Source organism: Hemicordylus capensis, chromosome 1, assembly GCF_027244095.1.
Source record: "Hemicordylus capensis ecotype Gifberg chromosome 1, rHemCap1.1.pri, whole genome shotgun sequence".
NCBI lineage: Eukaryota > Metazoa > Chordata > Lepidosauria > Squamata > Cordylidae > Hemicordylus > Hemicordylus capensis.
Genome location: NC_069657.1, coordinates 176,090,652 through 176,111,774, shown reverse-complemented (window position 1 = coordinate 176,111,774; position 21,123 = coordinate 176,090,652). Strand labels below are relative to the sequence as shown.

At 41.8% G+C, this 21,123-nt stretch overlaps 1 protein-coding gene across 9 annotated transcripts in view; it reads right to left on the bottom strand.

The window, feature by feature from the left end:
• The window catches only part of ARHGAP15 (Rho GTPase activating protein 15), a 609,462-nt gene that overhangs the window by 42,997 nt on the left and 545,342 nt on the right, over positions 1-21,123 (bottom strand). Inside the window, exons 15-16 of one of the 9 annotated variants that reach the window (XR_008313780.1) lie at positions 11,426-12,785; positions 8,261-8,397 (exon numbers count right to left, since the gene is read on the bottom strand). The exons of the other annotated variants lie outside the window; for them this stretch is intronic. The gene's annotated coding sequence lies outside the window, so the exon portion shown is untranslated. The remainder of the gene's footprint in view (positions 1-8,260; positions 8,398-11,425; positions 12,786-21,123) is intronic. 9 annotated transcript variants of the gene reach the window in all.

Here is a 21,123-nt window from a genome sequence, read left to right as displayed (position 1 = left end):
TGCCGCATTTTGCACTAGCTGCAGTTTCCGGATGTTCTTCAAGGGCAGCCCCACGTAGAGCGCGTTACAGTAATCCAGCCTTGACATGACTAAGGTACTTAAGCCCATTAGATCATGCCACTCACTGGGGCAAAGAAGAATTTGTTTCTACTGCTCTCTTTGTAGAGTACTATCACGTCCCTGCTCCGAGTCTTCTTTTCTGCAGGCTAAACAAATCTGATTCCTTCAACCTTTACTCCTACAGTTTGCTTTCCAGAGCCCTAACATCTTTGTTGGCTCACCTTAAGTGGTGCAGCGGGGAAATGCTTGCCTAACAAGCAGAAGGTTGCTGGTTTGAATCACTGCTGGTACTATATCGGGCAGCAGTGATATAGGAAGATGCTGAAAGTTATCATCTCATACTGCATAAGAGGATGCAATGGTAAACACCTCCTGTATTCTACCAAAGAAAACCACAGGGTTCTGTGGGTGCATGGAGTTGAAATTGACTTGACAGCACACTTTACCTTACCTTTAACATCTTTGTTGCCCTCCTCTGAACCTGTTCCAATTTTTGACCCAGAAATGGACACAGTGTTCCAGATAAGGACTAGTGTGGAATAGTAATTTACTATCTGAACCCGCACAGAGCATCTATGTGACAGTACACTCCCCCCACCTTCTGCCCGAGTCTGCTCTCCCTGCTGCTGCCTTCTAGCCCAGTCTCCTCTCCCCGCCACCACTGCCTTTTGCCCCAGTCTCCTCTCCCCCTCCCCATTCTGCCAGGCACCCCATTTCCCACCATTGCAAAGCAGGTGAACTTTGCGGCAGAGCCGCTTGCCTTTTTGTGGTCCCTCAGTCTTCGTTTTGCAGTCCCTCATGTCATCACTGTGGCTACCAGCCACAGCCGTCCCCTCCCAGCTGCCCCCAACTGCCGAATTTCTTCCCGCTCCTTGAGGATGCTCCTTGACACTGGGTGTCCACTGTCTCTGCGCCCTCGGGCAAGCTCCTTGGGTCCGTTTACCTCACAGGGGTCCAGTTTCCTCCTTTCTCCTATAGTTTTCCTCCTTTCCCCCAACTCTGCCAATGCCTTGCTAACCGCTCTCTCCCCGCCTGCCTCCCTCGCTGCCATTCGCCATCCAGACGCATCCCCACATCCCCACGCAGTTCCCAACGCAGTCGGCCATAAGATAATTAAATATATAGATATGATGTGGAAACTATTGTGCTATTCATGAAGTTTAAAAAACATCAGCCTTTTTTTGCAACTGCATCACGGGGCTGACTCATGTTCAGTTTGCAGATTAACTTCTGAGGGCTTTTTCCACATGTACTACTGCATAGCCAGGTATCCCCATTCAACACCTGCATAACTGATTTCTTAAGTGCAGTATGTGTTGACTCTCATTTTGTTAGCTTCAGTCAAGTTTTTCATTTTACCAAGATAGTATTAGTTCTGTCTTCTCGGGTGTTAGCAGAGGCAGCTGGTAAGGGCAGTGCCAGGGGGCGGGGGGCAGCAAGAGGTACCTAAAAGCCATTCCCTTTGATACCAATTGCATCTAGTAGGCTCTGTGAGCAGCAGCGCCCCAGCCCTGCCTATGGCACTCATCTGGCCTTTGCACATACATGGTGGCCATTTGCATGGTCAGCATGGTGTTGCTGACCATGCAAATGGCTGGCATTCATGTGCAGAGTCCAGATGAGTGCCATAGGTGGGCAGTCTCTGCATGGGATGCTAGGAGTCACTCACTCACATGACTAAGAGTCATGTCACTCCCGTCAGTCACTCACTCACAGGCGAGTGCTTTGCTTTCAATTTTCAGCTGCAGTGTGCCCGTCCCAGTGAGCCCTGCCCCAGCCAGAGTAGCTTAGCAGCAGCAGCCATTCACATCATTCGGGAGGCGGGCGAGCTCTCACTGCCATCCTGCTTGGCCGCCACTCAGCAGCGGCTTTAAAAGAAAAGTGTTTTTTTTAAGTGGTAAAAATGCGGGAGGAATTGAGTCCCAAACAGGACAAGAATTTCTCCCCAGGAATGAGGGACAGCCCACACAGTGCGGGACAGTTGGCAACCCTACTGTGGCACCTCACTCAAAACCTCCCTCTAGTTTGATATGGAGCCACTGATGAGCATTTTTCAACCAGTTGTGAATCCATCTGATGGTATGATCATTTAGTCTGTTAACCAAAATATCATGGGGAGCTTTGTCAAATGCTTTGCTGAAATCAAGATACATTACATCCACAGCATGCCCACAATCCACTAAGCTAGTTCAAATTTTAAAAAGAGAGATAAAATTAGTCTGGCAAAATTATTCTTGAACATCTATGTTGTTCTACGAATCACGGCATTGTTATCAAAACAGAGTGACTGCTTTATAATATGTCCCAGTATCTTCCCTTGTATTTAAAAATGTAAAAAGCAGCTGAGTAAGTCCTTTAGAAAATAAATGTATAAAAATAGCAGTACAAATTCTCAGTGGTGGTGATGGTGTCTGGGGACTGAGCAATAACCATTCTACATCATTCTCTGTAACAGAAATTAGAATGGGAAAATGTTGCTTCTTTTGAAAAGTTTTTTAAAAATTTAATTTTTAAAAGGGAATTCAGGGGTTTAGAAACCATCAAAATTTTAACAGTAAAAAGCATACTGATCTTATCCTTTTGTTTTCAATTTTTTAAAAAGCAAACAAATGAAGTAAACAGTATTTCCCCTGGGCAGATTTAGACTTGAAGGCTGTTTATTATATCATTTGAATAAGACTAGACCTGGCCTTTTGACTTTGAACCACTACCAAATTTCAGGCTGTGAGGAAATTGTTCTACATTTCCTGACAAATTGAGTTAAGCAGACATTAAGTGGGCTTTAAGAAAACAAATGGCCATCTTTATCACAGGTGGACACTGATGGCTTAATGGGGCCTGGGCTGATTGTATCACTTCTAATGGCTTGACGGGAAGCATTAGGGTTTTTGCATAAAGAACTGGCATTGCGAACCCTGCTAACACAGACCTGTCAAGCGTTCTGTATCCCTTTGTGCATGGAAGCAGATGTTTGTATGTATACTATGAACTGGCATTAGAGCAAGCGACAGATGCCTGTATGAATGCCAGGTTTGTGAATTTTTACAGCAGGAGCATGTTCTGAGGAAGTGCAGCCCTGCCCTCTATCATAGGTAATTCCCGATGGGACTTTGCTAAATCCCAGCTATGTTTTCATTATTTGGTTTTCCTAGCAACTGGATGAATTTGTCTGTCCTGAAAAAGGAAGATGAGAACACAGCCAAATTCTTACAGATTTGCAGCATTAGGGATGTTGTGAAGTTATTTTTTTCATTTTTTTGCCTCCACAATTTCCTTTGCACTTTGTAATATAAACCAATCTTCCTCAGAGGGAAAAGGGGGTATTATAGCTCTATAATTAAAACTTGCATTAATGAAGGGCCATGCACAATTTCTTCCTCTTCTATCATACCCTATTCCCCCCTCCAAAAAAGATTTCTCTCTCTCTCTCCTTCCCTTTCTCCCTTTCTCTCTCTTTTTCTGAATATTCCTCACAGCATTTCATTGTTCTCTATATCCAGAACTTATACTATAGTTGTCTGTCAGTGATACGAACAGGTAGCTTGCAGTCCATTAAACAAACACTGGGCCCCCCTCACTTTTATTTGACATTTTATTTGGCTGTGACAAATGAGCAGCAGTTGGATTATAACATAATTTGTCTTGTCTTTATTACCAGCACAAAGGACACCATTCATTAATTATTCTGCCGTTGCAGCTTAACACTAACTGGAAAGGTCCCTCTTCGGACAGATGGCGGGGACGATGTTATTTATATCAATCAGCCAAAATCCTCAACAAGGATTACTGTTCCTGAGACTACAATGATTTATTTCTTTTTACCTCACCCTCCCTCAACCCCTTCTGCTTTCAGAGATTTCTCTATAAAAACGAATTTGATGGGAATCTTAAAGCAAAGCCATATTTAAACTGTTAGCTCACAAAACAACATGCATGGTACATCGGTTTAACTACCCATGATATTAGTTGACCATTTTTGAACTGGTTCTGTTAAAAAAACCCACCCCCAAATTAAAAAACACACACACACCAACAACCCCCACTTGACTTGGGGGACTCAGGGTGGGGAGAAAGATTAAGTGATGGTCTCAGAGCAATGAGTTCAGCAAAAGTTTGCCTTTTTTGTAATGTCATACTGCTGTTGGCCCCAGAGACCACCAGGATCAGGAAATGGTGCCAGCTGTCAGGCTTTCTGTCTCTGATAAGATGAGATGACCCACCTTATTAGAGAGAGACCAGCAGTAGGCCTTCTGAAAGATGAGCTAGAATGTTTAGCTAAACTGAGGGTCAAACCATACATAAGACAGATGCTCATCAGTTCCTACTGTTATAGAGTATCAGAAATAGGAAGGGGGTGGATTCTGCCTTATTTGCTTTGTCTCTTTAATGACTCTATCCAGTATATAATCAGACAGTAGTAATTTCTACAGCCTGAATCCAGATTTTTTCCTGTAAATCTTCTGAACCTCTTAAAGGTCTTCTTAACCATTATACTCTTTTCTGGATGTTCCCTTTAGAAAAAGAAGCCATGTAGATCATTTCATTCCAACAAGCTTTATCCAGGTCATACAACCTGGCACAATGAAAGGACTAAAATGTAAGAACATTTATTGTCTGCAGAAATTATTGGTATAACCTTGCTATCCTGATTAGTTTGCAAATATTAAAAGTTCCATCAAGACAAATATCAGCAACATGCAAATACCCTTGCAGGTTGTGATTAAGATTTTAAATGTATCCTTTTGCTTTTAGTTAATGAAAAACAAAGTCTTGGAGGATCTAAGTTGTAATTTATTAAACATGAAAGGCTCCTTGATGAAATATAGAAATGAGATATATTTTGCATTTCAAAGATTTAAGCTGACAACTTACTTGCATGCAAATAAGAGCAAGATTTGTAAAAATATTTGAAAAGAAATTATTCCTGAATGTACTTATTACAATAATGTGGCATGTAGATAAGAGAAACACACAGCATTAAAAGACATTCATTTCTCCAAAGTCTTAAAATTAGCTTCTTTCTGCCATTGTGTATTAATGTTCTTCTTCAGGAATGCAGCATATTAAAGAACTGAGCAGAATTAGTAATAAATTTGTTAATTACAAATTTAAGCAACACAACTGTGTTGTTTTCCCTATGTTTTTTTCAAAAGCAGAATTGCTAATGCATTTTAATCATTTATGTATAAACATTTGAGGATAAAATATTCTGAAGTTTATCAATTTCAAGAGCTGTTTATTTGCTAGCAAAATAGGGCATGTTATACAACATATATCTTATCATTTTTGCTCATCAAATCCCCATTTGCAGAATGCAAATTTCTCTGGTCTAAGTGCTCTTGCACCTCAATTTAAATGAATAATAGGATAGACTCTATTAAAATCGGTTTAAGGTTGCCATGGGTGACATATCAGTAGGGTTAAAATGGGAGAAAAAGGTCACAGAAGCAGTACTTACAACTTTTTTTAAAAGAATGAAGCACATGGAAGCATCTGTATAGACTTACACCATACAGCCACCATATTGAAATTACAGACAATGCATAGTTTGTAGATTTTACTAACATCATATTCCAAACCAAATGAACAGAGGAATTATACTACCATCAATAACTCTGGGAATGTATTTAGTTGCACTGAAAATTAAAGAGTAAGTCCTACTGCAATAATGCTGTAGACTGACAAGTTGTGGATTTGTAAAAATAACAGAGATTTCAGCAAATGACTCCACTTCTCCATGGGTAAATCCTTCATTTCAAGGAACCAGCAAGGTATCATAATCATATTAAGCAAGCAGCTAGAAACTATACCAAAACACACTATTTATGAAGAATTTTGAATTTTGCAGCTAACTTGGTTTATGGGATTATGCATGCAGTCATTTGATAAGTATTGAAAAATACTTCTCCTTCAGAGTGAAGGCTTCCGTGATCTATTGCTTTGTGTGCACGTGGGCTGTCTGTGTCACAGACTGAAACAGTCTGTTTAATGTGGCACAAATAACACCACTGACCATTTTGAAGACTCTGATGAGTAGAATAACATTTCCACTGTTCTGAATTTTAAAAATCGGCACGTCAAACCTATTAATGTTTGGTATTTATGATACACGTTTATGATTCCCATTTGGATTTCAGATAATCAGAATTTTGTTACGTTTCCTTTCTTCATCTACAATAAAAATGAAGGGGGGAAATCTCCTTATTTGCTAAGGTTACATTGCTAGTTTAATTTTCATGGGAGCAGAGGAATATTTTGAAGTGAGTAACATTTACCAAGTCATTAGTTTTATGCAAACTAGGAAGGAAGATGAAAGAAAAAAAAATTATCAATTATTTATAGATTGTTAAAATGTATCTTAGTGCAGTGCTACTGTATAGAAATGACAATTAGCCAAACTTACCTTCTTTAATTAATAATGCATACATTATGCTCTTTGGGCAGCTAATCACCAGTTCTACAAATCTGTTTGACACTGTTGAAGATACCTAGCACATGAGTGAATGGGGGGAAAGAACAATGCTCTAGCAGCCAACTTTCAGAAGCTTTCTGCTATATTTGAAATGTTGAGGTGTGCTAGTTATTAGGATGCCCAGGCCTCAGAATACTCTCCACTTGCTTCAATACGTCGTTCTGAAGAACAATGTTAAGATAAACATACTTGGATACCTGGATTTATTTTTAAACAACATCTCTGGTTTGCACTCATTGGCTTGGAGCTACTGGAATCCCTTATGCAAGTGGACAGAAATGTGCATGGATCCCAGTTTCCACTGATTCCCCTCTGCAGCTTCATTTCCCCATTGCATCATATACTGCCGTTAAGGGTTCCACAACCAGTGGCAGCTGATGAAGTGGTTTTCTGGGGGAAACTGCTGCTACAGGGAAGAAAAATTGCCACTCTTACCTTAAAGCACTGGGAGGTGGTTCTGAACTCAGGGAATACTGAAACTAGCACTGTGAAACCACACAATTTATGACTGAGGAGTCACCTATGCTGATGTCAGCAGTTTGTGCCTGTGCTGGGGCAACTCACCACTCAGAAACTGTGTATTTGCATAGTGTTGGCTGCAGCACCACCAAGGTCTCTGCCTCTTTCTGAAAATAAGGGTCAAAATTCCCCTCTCAGCTCATTGCCACACAGTAACCAGTGGCAGTTTTGCCTGCAAAAATCACCCCACTGGCCATCACTGCCCCAATCCCCAGGAATAGATTTTGGGGCACAGGGGACTTCATCAGGAAATAGAAAATGAGAAGCTCCCATTCGGTGAGCAGAATTTTGATCATGCTTCATAAATGCTAGCTATTACTATCTTCTTGGATATGGCATGATTATTAGAGAAGTCTATTATAACTGATGTACAGGTGGCCCTCATTATCCATGGTGCTGGCAACCGCGGTTGCGTGTATCTACACCTGGCCTCATTATCCGCGGTTCTAAAAATAGTTTAAATTTGTCTATCCATGCTTCCTAGGTGGCTGGAAATGTCCTCTAAGGTCATTTCCAGCCACCATTTTGCTGAACTGGGCCATTTTGTGGCTCTCTCTTTAAAAAAGACTCCCCGTGATTTTTCAACAGAAAATTGGTGGAATTGGTGATTTGGAGAGCATTGATGGATGGATGGAGACTTGGAGAGCATGGTAAATTGCTTTATTTCTCTTATTTCTGCCCTTTTTTGCCCTCTAGCAACCTGACCCCCCCTCCCCCCCATTCCCATGCACTCAAGGTATTGTTATCTACAGTTATCCACAGTTGTAAGCAAGACAGAACCCACGTGAATAATGAGGAACATAGGAAACTGCCATATATTGAGTCAGACCATTGGTCTATCTAGCTCAGTATTGTCTTCACAGACTGGCAGTGGCTTCTCCAAGGTTGCAGGCAGGAATCTCTCTCAGCCCTATCTTGGAGAAGCCAGGGAGGGAACTTGAAACCTTCTGCTCTTCCCAGAGCGGCTTCATCCCCGGAGGGGAAGATCTTGCAGTGCTCACACATCAAGTCTCCCATTCATATGCAACCAGGGCAGACTCTGCTTAGCTATGGGGACAAGTCATGCTTGCTACCACAAGACCAGCTCTCCTCCCTTGGACTTAATCAACGCGAGCTTATGACCCGCACTTACTGGGAATTCCTCGTTCATGGGGAATAATTGCAATCCCCGATCCCCATCACGAATGGGGTTCAACGGGTTACCCGCACCTGTCAGCGTAGGGTAGACACACGCTGAGCCAGTCAGTGTAGCGCGCGTGCAGCCCCGGACATCTAAGGGCATCACAGACCTGTTATTGCTCAATCTCGGGTGGCTGAACGCCACTTGTCCCTCTAAGAAGGGCCGCCTGAATAATGAAATAATGAATAACATTATTTGCATTAAAATAAACAGATGTAAGATTTAGGCATTTTAAAAAGTCAAATGTCACTTGTAAAATGTGAAAATATTCAAAATTGGATATGCTGAATTTTACAAGCCATTTTAGATGCTTTCATAGAATCTGAATGAGTGGCTCTTACCTAGCTTCTAATCTCTCTCCCAGGAAATGCATTGATTATAAAGTCCTTTTCACCACTCCATCAAGGTTCTGACAATAACCACCGATCAGTCCAGGTTTCACTACTGGCTAGATCTATGCATGCTGCTTTTAAAATTAGTTTTACATTGCATGCCTGGATGAAATGTTATGATCAAATGACTACCATTCAGGCTGGGTTAAACAGCCTGAGTAGCTGCTGAATAACTAAAAGGTGGTGAGGGTGTAGTGATTTGCAGTGGAGAAGCAGTAGACAGGAGGGAGCATTGAACACTTTCTCTGGTCACTGCTTTGTCTTCCCCTCCCTCTGTCACCTTTCTCTGTAGTGTGGCAAACATATGTACAGAACCCAAGAGGAAGAAAAGTGACTAGGGGGGAAGTTGCAAAGGAAAGAATCCACTGAGGCAAGGGAAGGGCTTAGTAATCCCCTCCTATCTGTCAAGTCTCTGCTGCATATTGCACCCTTCCCCCAATGCAGTCCTTCCCTACCTCAACTTGACAAACATATGTCTATCCACCCATGTTTTGTAGCTGTCATAACTCACATTCCATGAAACTAGGTCTATCACACACTCACAGTTCCCCACTGTATCCCCGAGGGTACATGAATCTGATCACAGGATTGACTGGTATTGCCCTGCTTCACTTCTTAACATTAATCTGGGTATGCAGCTGTGTACAAGTGACTCTTCTATCTACTAAACCCAGGAGGGAAAGTGATGTAAACCTTTCAAAAATGGTTAGGGAGGGGAGAGAACAACTGTACTGATCTTCAAATGATGTAAAACACCTTTTAAAAAAGCTTTTTCTCAACATAAAATTTAATGAATAAAATAAAATTGCAAGTGAATCTACACATAAAGGAAAAAACAACCACATATTGCCGAATTATATAGAGATAATAGCTTCCCACCTCCATGACATCACTCACCCACGTGCCGTTGCTCACAGTTATGATGGGACTTATCTGAAGAGGGAAGAGCCCTCTCTGTGATGACAGGCACATCTGTGATTGTGAGGGTGGATCAATCCACCTTCACAATCATGCATGTGCCTGCCATCAGGAACAGCAGGCTCTTCCCTCTTCAGACAAGCTCTGTCAAAACCATGAGCATCAGGGCACGCAGTTGAGTGATATGGCGGGACTGAACTTCCTCTGCCCTGCTGTACGTGGCTACAGTAGACTGTTCGGATAATGTCTGAAGCAGGCTAATGAGATCCCACCAGACTTGTAGACCCAACATTCTCCTGATATTCTGCTTAGTCACCATACCGTTAAGATTTGACTTATTTGTCCACAAAGGTGGCATGTGATTAGAAGTGCATTCTAGTTGCCTTTAGCAACAGATTTGTGATGAATATCCGGAAACTGCAGCTAGTGCAAAATGTGGCAGCTAGGGTTCTATCTGGAGCTGCCCAGTCTGATCATATCACACCCATTTTGAAAGAGCTGCGCTGGTTACTAGTGTGTTTCCGGGTCCAATTCAAGGTGCTGTTTTTGACCTTTAAAGCCTTTAACAGTTTGGGCCAGGGATACCTGAGGGACCGCCTGCTCCCAAGGGTTGCTGCCCGCTTGACGAGATCATTTGAGGGGGCTCTGCTCCGGGCACCGACAATGAGGGAGGTTCAGTTGTCATGCACATGGGACAGGGCCTTTTCTGTTGCTGCCCCCAGACTTTGGAATGCTCTCCTAGTGGCCATTCACTCCTCGGACTCCATCACAGTTTTTAGAAAGTGAGTTAAATCTTGGCTTTTTATCCAGGCCTTTACTTGATTTTTTTTATTGCTGCTTCTGTGTGTTTTACCCACGTATAGTTTTTATGTTTGTATTTTATATATTTTAAATCATATTTGTTTCATATTTTAAACTTAATTTTTAATTGTCATTTTAATTGTATTTTTAAAAAACTTTTGTAAACCGCCTTGGGATTGTTTTTAATGAAAAACAGTATATAAATGTAACAATAAATAATGTATCTGGAGTATGACAATGAACATCTTTGGCTCAGATATTATGAAGTGTAGTTGTTTTGATCAGAATAAAAACTATGGCAAATATTCTGGAAGGAATATATTCTGTGATTCTCTGTGTGTCCAGTTTCATACAGAATCTAGTTATTAGGCAGTAATTAAGCCCACACTATCAAGTCCTTCTCATGATCGGTGAGAAGGGCTACCCTGTTTTGAGGAGAGGAAGCCCAAAAGTGCTTACCTCCCACAGACGGTCACAGAGACATCGGTGGGCGGTTTGATGACTCCCATGGGGGCTGAGGAGGAGGATTCTTCAGATGAAGACCCAGAGCAGGGGGAGCAGGCTGAAAATCTGGCCGCCTCAACAGAGCCAGAGTTGACAGGCTTGCAGGCCGCAGCACTTTGTATTTCACTTGGAAAGATATTGGCAGCTAGTGCAGTTCTTTAAAAATCTGTGTTATATGGTCCCTTCGGATTGTCCCTTCAGATTGTACAATGTGGCTGCCACATTCTGTACCAATTGTAGTTTCTAGACTACTTACAAAGGCAGCCCCACATAGAGTACATTACAGTAGTCAAACCTGGAGGTTACCAGTATATGCACCACTGTTTTAAGGTCATTTAAATGACCAGAAATGCGCATAGAATGGACCGTAAATGCTCCAGAAATGGGCATAGCTGACATATCAGATGAAGCTAATAAAAAGTGCTCCTGGCCACTGCCTCAACCTGAGAAACCAGAGATAATTTGGGATCCAGGAACACTCCCCAGCTACATACCTGACTGATCATTCAGTGGAACTCCATCCAGAACTGGCAGTTCTAAAATATTTACCGGGTCCCGACCCCCCCACCCAGTCAGTACCTGTTTTATTTGGATTCAACTTCAATTTGTAATCCTTCATCCAGCCCATTACCACATCCAGGCAGGCATTTAGGGAAAATTATGCCATTTCCTGATAAGGTTGATCTGGAGAAACAGATCTGGGTGTCATCAGCATATTGATAACACTCTGTACCAAACCTTCTGATGATTTGTCCCATCTGTTTCATGTAGATGTTAAAGAGCATTGGAGATAGGCTGGAGCCTTGTGGAACTCCATACTTTAGTTCTTGCTTTGCAGAGCAGCAGTCTCCAAGCGGCACCATCTGGAATCTACCAGAGAGGAACGAACAGAACTACGGTAAAATAGTGCCACCCAATACCAATTCCTTCAAGCGAGCCAGAAGGATACCATGGTCAATGGTATCGAAAGTGGCCAACAGATCCAAAAGGATCAGCAGAGTCACATTCCCTCTGTCAATAGCCAATTGGAGATCATCCATCAGGCTGACCAAGGCAGTCTCAACCCCATAACCTACTCAAAAGCCAGTTTGAAATGCATCTGGGTGATGTGGAAACTACCTGGAGCTGAGAGGCCACCATCCACTCAATCACCTTGCTCAACCATAGAAGATGGAAATGGGTCTGTATTTATTTTATTTTGATTTAATTTAAAATATTTATGCCCCATCCCTCCAGTACACTACTGCTCGGGGCGGCTCACAACATTAATGAAATAGATACAGTGTAAAATAAAAGATTAATAAAGTTAAAGAAGTTAGAAGTTAAAGACCAGACTAAAACCACATTTTAAAAATCTTTTAAAACATTTAAAAGCCTCTTTAAAAATATGTGTTTTTGATTGTTTTTTTAAAATGCTAAGCATGGCAAAGCTCTTAGGGGAGGATGCTTCAAGGTCAAGAGGCTACAAGCGAAAAGGTCCTGTCTCTAGTCCCCACCAGCTGGATTTCTGTTAGTGGCAGGGCCATGAGCAGGTCCTGGGATGCTGAACAGAGGGCCCTGACAGGTTCATATAGGCAAACGCAGTCCAAGAGGTACCCCAGCTCCAAGCCATGTAGCGCTTTAAAGGTCAAGATCAGCAATTCGCTAACTCTGAAGGATCCAATGCAGGTTTTTTCAAATAAGGTCTAATAATTGTTTGTTTGTATGTATCATGGAGTCAGACCTTAAATCCCAGAATATTTCAGTTTCATTTGACCACAGAAAGAAAGCTCTTAGTCCACATGCATGAAAATATGTTCAGCGAAGCCCCCCAAAGTACAGATAGCAGAACTTATCTTGGCATTGCTACTGGTTCACTTGAGTGTTGTATTTAATTTTAAGGGTTTGATGCAGAAGGTTGATGCAGAATGTTGGCTTCCTTTGCACAATATCAATAGGTCTGCATATAAAAACATGAGAAATTATCCAGCTCATACTCTCCCGTTGGTTTCAATAGGACTAAAGCTGCTTAACTTTGGTTGGGCTCTGCTTACCATTTTATTGCAGCTGGAGCAAAGAGAATTTTAATTTCTTCCTAATGAGGACTTCTCCATCCCTGTTTTTCATTGTACACATAATAAATACTGTGATTTATCTTAATGTATGTTTCCATTTTCACAGAGACATAACTGGTACAAGAAGTGTGCTAGCTATGGTACATCCTAAACAGACTGGATCAGTTGACTCAATTCCATATATATTTTGTAACAATAAGAAAGCTTTGTTCTGGATACTAGTTACCTTTAAAAACATATTTTAATACTATGGAGAGCATCATATACAACATTTCCCCCTGTTTTTGTTTATTATAAGCCGAGTATTTGCAATAATTTATGGACAGCTTTGAATTTATAAATATGAAGGCATTGCCAAATATTTTAACTATTCCTTCATGGCAAATTGTCTTTAAATACTGGCAGGGTTTTTTTCCTCTCTCCTGTTTTAACATTTACTTGTGGACCAGAAACACTTGCAGTCTATTGCCCCTGGCCTTCTGTGAGAATGTTAGTTAGCAATGCTCATAAAAACTCAATTCATCAATGTGAACATAATTTGCTATGAACAGAAAGCTCACAAAAGGGTGAATTTGTCAGATAGACAGGTGGCCTGAGATCTCTCCCTGATACTGAATGATATGAATAATAGATTCTGGTAAATGTATGCCAAGACTTGAGCTGTAAACACAGCTGCCTCCATTCCCTTCCAGAATAACAGCTTCGAGAACGAAAAGCATAGGAGCCACAGTTCCACCTGAGGACTAAGCTTGTGCACAGATACACACACCACTGATTCTCACAAAGAAAGTAAGCCTTATAAAGAAAAAATAGCCCGTCCCGCCCACCCACCCACCCCCACTTGATTTCCCCAAGTATGAATGGACTATCAGAAAGATAAAAGGGGGAAGAAAAGGGAAGAGCAAAAAAACAAATAGATTTTTAAAATGTTTCAGTCTTTAAAAAATCGTACCAATTATAAAAAATAAAAAAACAACCCACCCTGAAAAACTACAGCATAATTAGTAAAAGGATTGAGCTCTAAAAAAACACCCATATTTTGTTTTAAGTACAAGTTATTCTTCATCACTGAAAACACTAAGCATCTAATCTTTTCCCTTCAAAACACACAAACAAGCAAACAAACAGCAAAATGAGTTTACTAGAACCAGCTCTACGTCTCTCCTGCTACATCAGTATCGTTGTGTGAGAATTTGAAAAAGGTGTTTTTACAGGAAGGATAGCTTTTTCAGTTAACTAAAAAGAAAGAAAGAAAAGGTTAGACTAGTGGTGACCAGCTCTGGAAAGATCAGGCTCACAATCTGAAAGTATCCCTAGATCCAGCATTTTCTGGAGCACTAGATCTTCAGTGGCACTGAACACCTTTCACCAGTGGAGTCCTCCCCTGCTATCCCACTGACAGTGTATCTGGCCATGGTCATTTCTGCTCTGGTAACTTTGTGTTTACACTACTGTAATGTGTTATAAGAGGTGGGTCTACTGCAGTGGCGCAACGGGGAAGCAACTTGCATAGGGAGCAAGAGGCTGTTACTTTGAATCTCTGCCGGTGTGCTTCCCAGACTGTGCCTAGTAAATATATATTTGTAGTCACCTATAATGGGCAGCGAGTTATCTAATTGCACAGTGGAGAAGCAACCTGCCTAGAGAGCAGGAGGCTGTTGGTTTGAATTCCCGCTGGCATATTTCCCAGACTATGGGAAACATCTATTTCGGGTAGCAATGATATAGGAAGGTGCTGAAAAGGCATCATCTCATACTACGCAGGAGAAGATAATGGAAAACCTCTTCTGTATTCTACGAGGGATGTGCACAAAACCACCTGGCCCAGTTCAGTTCGATTTCGAACTGAACTTGAACCGAACCAGTTCAGTTTTGGCCCCCTTTGAACCCCACCTGGTTTGGTTTGGTCCAGGGGGGTTCAAAAAGCAATTAATTTTTTAAAAAAACTTAGGACCCTGTGTGGCCTGGGTCATGACCTGGCTATGCAGGGTCCCATTGTGCAGGCATGGTGGTCTCCAAAATGGCCACTGCACCAGGGAATAGTCCCCAAAGGGGCCGAAGATGCCTGAATCAGGCAAGTTTAACTCCCCAGGAGGCTGGTGGGGGAAGAAGAAACCTCCACGGACCCTACCACCACCTTGGAGAAGCCCCTGGAGGGGGTAAGTTTAAAAATAAATATATATATCTAGAAATTGCTCATAGAACCCCCGGGGGTGGGGTTCGGATCAACTCTAAACCTTCAAACCAAACTGGTTCCACATTGAATCGGTTTGGTTTTGAACCGGTTTGCACACCCCTTTATTCTACCAAGAAAACCACATGGTTCTATGGTCTCCAGGGGTTGACACCAACTTGATGGCACGATCTTTCCTGTTCTTTATATCAGACAGCAACGATGTAGGAAGGTGCTGGAGGCGGATGTTCACTTCAGTGACAATGGTAAAGGCATCATCCCATACTGTGCAGGAGAATGGCAATGGTAAACCACTCCTGTATTCCACCAAGAAAACCACATGGTTCTGTGGTTGCCAGGAGTCGACATCAACTTGATGGCACAATCTTTCCTTTCCTACCCTTTAAGATGGTTTGGAAACTTTAGTTTGTCCAGAAGCCTGCGGCTAGGATTCTTCTAACTAGGGATTTATGCTAGCATACTTCTCACCAGTGTTGAAAGAGCTCTGCTGGCTGTTGGTCCATTACCAAGTCCAATTCAATGTGCTTGTACTTACCCAGAAAGCCCTATTCAGCCTGGAAGCTCTGCTAATGCCCTCTTTTGGGCTGCTCCAGCTTCTGAAATGAGGCAGGTGGCTACTAGGGAGAGGGCTTTTTCAGATGGTCCCTGTTTGTGAAACTTCTTTCCTAAGGTGGTCCACATATCACGTTTACTGCTGTTTTTAAGGCACCAAGTAAAGATGCGCTCCCAGTTTTTTAATGTCATCTCTGCTCTAAAATCAGTGGACTGCCTCTTTTTAAATGCTGCTGCTTACTTATGCTTTATTGTTATTGCTTTGTCCTATTTGCTTACTGCTCTTTTTAGCTGATATGGTGATGTTTTGTATTCCTATATTTGTAAATCATTTTTTTACACCACTTTGAGATCTTACATGACAGGAGGAACAGAAATATTTTAAATAAACAAATAATGATTCAGGTTGCAGTTAGTGACAACCACTTATTTATCTGATGTCTATTACCAGCATTTAATGTGCATGTTGATCCATGCAGATCCAACAAGGCTTTCCCTGCCGGGAACCTGATTTTGACTTCTAGGAACAAACTGGCTGCCGAGTCATTTTTTTGCCTCTGAAAATAACTTAGCCTAACAAATGAATTAAGATTTGCATTAGCTAATGCTTATACATGTTTGTTCTAATACTGGATATCTAGGGAGAATGTTCTTTATAATGACTTGGCTATGATGTAGGACATGTTCTTTTCCTAGGACACAGAACCAAAGCCTCCTCAAAGCGCTCAAAATGTAACTGCACATGAGACCTTAGCGGAAAAGGCAAGTTTTTCACATAAATGATAGCCATCTGCAGAATAAATGAAAAATAAATTATCTTCACTTTTTGATCATTTCTGTTACCTACGGAAACCATATCACAATGTTATCATTACTGAGGTGATTTGTGTCATTTTGAACATTCAGGAAAAATTGTATTTATATGTTGTTGTTATAATTCTTATTATAATTATTATATAGGTATTACATGGGATTCGTAGGACTCCCATGTATCTACCAGGAGAAAGGACAATGACCTCACAATCACCTGACCATTTATTTAACTCCTGCTAATTAGGCAAAGAGGCATGTTTTAAAGTGGTTACTGACATGTTTAGCAAGGGATAGTAATTCTCCCAGTTGCTGCAAATTCAACCCAGCATAGTGTCACTCCCAGTGGCTGTTGCTAATGCCGTCCTTGAATTTATTTTTGGATTGTGAGTCCTTTTGGGACAGGGAACCATTTTCTTATTTATTTTGCTATGTAATAGAAACTGCTTTGGGAACTTTCTTGTTGTTAAAAGGTGGACTATGCATTTTAATAATAATTAATCATAATCACCCCATCCTCTCAGTGGAATCTTCTTTGCTGTACATCTAGCAATTGTTTGGGACCTGATCCCTCAATAACAGAGCTCCCTCTCACCGCTTCCCAAACCTAATTAGTAGATGGGCAGTGTTGGTTGCAGTCAATATAAAAAGTGGAAGAGTATTGCGGCAGACTATGGGACTTGAGGATATTTTCTTCCTCCACTCCTAATTTAAAGAGCTTAGAAATAGACTGATGATAATAGTTAGATGGCTAATCTAAGTTTATGATTATAGTTATCAGTCAGTTGAATATAAGGGCGATATTCTATTTGTATCCTCTAATGAATTGACTAAATCATTTTCTATAAAAAGGGGATAGAGTTAATACCCTCTACGAACTCTTCCCTATTCTCACTTGTATGAGTAATAAATATACTTTCTCTGTAGGAATATGGATTGACTGCTAGGTACAAAATGTGGGAAACGGGGCTGACATTCTTATTAATGAAGCACTTGCATAATGAGCAAAGTTGTGCTAGCACAAGAAAATCACATAGTTGCGGTAAAAACAAGGGTCTGGGCAAGTGTGCACAATTTTAAACAAATGAGATGTGTCACAGTTGCACAAGTGCAAAAATACTTACAGTAGCACAACACAAGTAGGGAATATAAGTTCCAGACTTAGTGCAAGTAGTAGTGCAACAGCTTTGAGCTAATGCGATGTCCTTCCACAAGCATTTTGTTAGGATGCCAGCAGCTGTCAATGAAGGATCTATGCAATTATCCACCATGTAAAGGAGGTCCAAACCAGTGTAATGGATGACTGCACATCTTTTTGTTTTCTGGCCATTCATTATTTCTTTCATTCTTACTTACTTCTCACTACTTGGGGAACTAAGGGGCACTTAATTTTTTCTAAATCCTGTTATTTTTTCACCCTCTTATTTTAAAAATATAAGAAGTTCCAGGGACAGCATTACCCAGAACATTTCTTCTGTTGGAAGAAAACAGAAGCAGTTAAACATCTGACTAATGAAGGGACTGTGTTAAAGAGCAAAGTTGCTCTAGTGCAAGACGATCATGTAGTTGCACTAAAAACCGAGAACTGCACAATCGTGCAATGGTTGCCCATAAAACAAATGAGTCATACCACAGTTGCGCAAGTGCAAGCATTCTGGCGGTAATGCGACACCAGTCTGAAATGCATGCTCCAAACATAGCTCAAGAAGCTAGTCCAAAATCTGTGTGCAAGTGTGACATCCTTCCACAAGTGCTTCGTTAGTCAGGATGTCAGTCACTGGAGACTAATGGTGTCTTTGTAATATCTGGTTCTTTTGCAAGTACAAGAGTTGAGCATCAGGTAGAAGCAAGAACTCCTGTAAGTGAGCAACAGCAGATCATATCAGATTTCCAGAGAGTCCTTCAGTTGCCTGCTTCTTGATTCAGTCCCTCTAAAACTCGGTCTATTGCTGTCTGTCTTGCCCCAAACAGCTTGTCTGTCCCAATCTGCTTATTTTATTCTTACACTACATTACATTGTACTTGAACTGTAACTATTTATTTATTTGCCACTGTTAATAATCTGCCTTCCTTTCTTTGGAGAAATGTTTGCACATAATTGTCCAGGGTTTGCCACTGACTGTCATGGCCCAGGCAGAAGAGTCAAAAGAGTCAGAGGAGGAATGGGAGGACTTGGTTGGGGGAGCAGGCTCAGAAGCACAGCAGGAGGACCTGGCTGTGAGAACAGACTCTAGAGCTGAGGTGAGGTGGCAGCAGGCAGGGGAATCTGAACAGCTGGCAGAGATGAGGGCTGAGGAGACTGATCAGGAGGAAGCTGGAATTTCACCTGTATTAAGAAGACATCTCAAGAGAAAGGCTCAGTGGGAGACACGCAGGCGCAAGAAATCACAGGAGAGGAAATAGAAATGCTGAGTCAGGAAAGCCTGATTGAGTGCCGGTAATCTCAAGCCCTATATCAAGTGGACGCTGTTCCTGAGATGGTACTGTCAGCAACGTTGCCTTCCGCAGACAGTGTTCCTCGTACTTTAAATTGTTCACCCTTTCTTGTTTCAGCCTGTCCTTGTTCTGTTCCTTCCTGTTGCTCCTTTGTTTCAGTTATTGATCAGATATCGTAGAGGGGAGTACCTAGTTTAGTTTCAAGGGACTTTATTTTGCTTATACTACTTTATCTTTGACAGTCATTCTTCGCTTTTGTCCATGCAGCTAAGCTGCTACTCTTATCTACAGAATTTCGATCTTGACTCACAGAAGTGGAGCTAGAGGGATCGTAAATCTTGTCGGGTCAGCCGTGACAATAGATTTACGACACTGACCTGCCGGGCACAGAGGGGACAGCGATGATCTTGCCCTACCTGACTGGGTGGCATCGCACCTCCTGGGCCCGTGGGGGGTGATGCTCCCCTCCCTGAAGCTGGGGAAGACTGCGTCTTGCCCCCCATTCATTGCAAGGATGAGGGACCAGTAGAGGAGGAGGGCTGAGCAAGGCAGGAGCCCAGTGATTCCTTTGAGAGGCCTGTGGGGCAGCCAAGCAAAGGCCCGATCTGTGAAGGCAACAGAGAGTGCCTGAAGGACTGAAAAGGATCACCCCTTGCCTGGGCCAACTCTCTGAGGCCATACGCAGGCTTGCCACTATAGCCCCTGCCAGAACCTGCTCACAATATTATTATTTTTTAAAACCCCAAACTTCCCCAACTTCTTTTTTTGTGTCTTCATATGTAGCTGTAATCAGGAATTTATGTATATTTTTGCCCATGGTAATGAGAAATTTAATTCTGTTGACTATCAGGGAAATCCTTTGCCACAGACATAACTATTTTTTTAAAAGCTCCTGGCAACCCAGAGGGGCAGAGAATGCCACTTTCAAAATGACATTGGGTGATTTGTCATATGCTGGCACAGTGTCAGCAACATACGTTGGAGGAGTAGCTACACACATACACACCACCTGCTGTCATTCCTCTATAAAACCTTGTCAAGCAATGCACTAAAGGAATGTGCTTGTTATTGCGTAGTAGGGCAAGAAGTAAGAAAGCCGAGCCTTGCTGGCTACTAGAAACAATGATTGGCTACCAATATCAGACAATCTTTGTGACCCTCTGGAGTAATTAACCCCACAAATACATTATACCCTTTAAGATCATACTTCAGATTTGGAAATTATATTTTAATCCCTTGGAAAATCCAAACACGTATCCTAGAATTATATTTACTATAAGATGAAACTCCACTATTGGCGGTTTTGGAGAAATTCATGGAAGAACAATAATAGCCATAGCTAGATGACAAAGAGGTACACTAAAAATGCAGAGGGAGGGAGCAGGATCATAGCAACAACCTTTACTTTCAACCAAACCTCTGTACAGAGCCTGTGTATGTTTCTTTCTCTCTCAGCCTAACCTACTTCATAGGGTTGTTGTGAGGAGAAACTCAAGTATGTAGTACACTGCTCTGGGCTCCTTGGAGGAAGAGTGGGATATAAATGTAATAAATAAGTAAGTAGGTAAGTAAATAAATAAATAAGAGTTCTTCTCTGCAGAGGATCCTGGTTGTTTGTTTGTTTGTTTGTTGCAAGGTCCCAAAAGATACACATTGTAGGTTCTGTACAGAGGCTGGTCTTGTGGTAGCAAGCCTGACTTGTCCCCTTAGCTAAGCAGGGTCCCCCTTGGTTACAAATGAATGGGAGACTAGAAGTGTGAGCACTGTAAGATATTCCCCTCAGGGGATGGAGCTGCTCTGGGAAGAGCATCAGAAGGTTCCAAGTTCCCTCCCTGGCATCTCCCAAGATAGGGCTGAGAGAGATTCCTGCCTGCAACCTTGGAGAAGCCGCTGCCAGTCTGTGAAGACAATACTGAGCTAGATAGACCAATTGTTTGACTCAGTATATGGCAGCTTCCTATGTCTGTATGTTCCTATCCCACCCTATCTCTTCATAAACCTTGTTCATAATCTCAATAGGGCTAATATCGCTTCCACTCCCAGATTAAAAAATCTGGTGCTTTAGATTTGTATCCTGTTTCTCTCATTAGGGAAACTGTCACTGCAACAACTTGCGTGCTCCTATCACATATCAGAAACGTTTAGAATTTAAGATATATCAGCACATATAATGCTCCTATATTAGTAAAGAAAAGCTATTCACATACGATGCACACTATCCATTCTGGGGG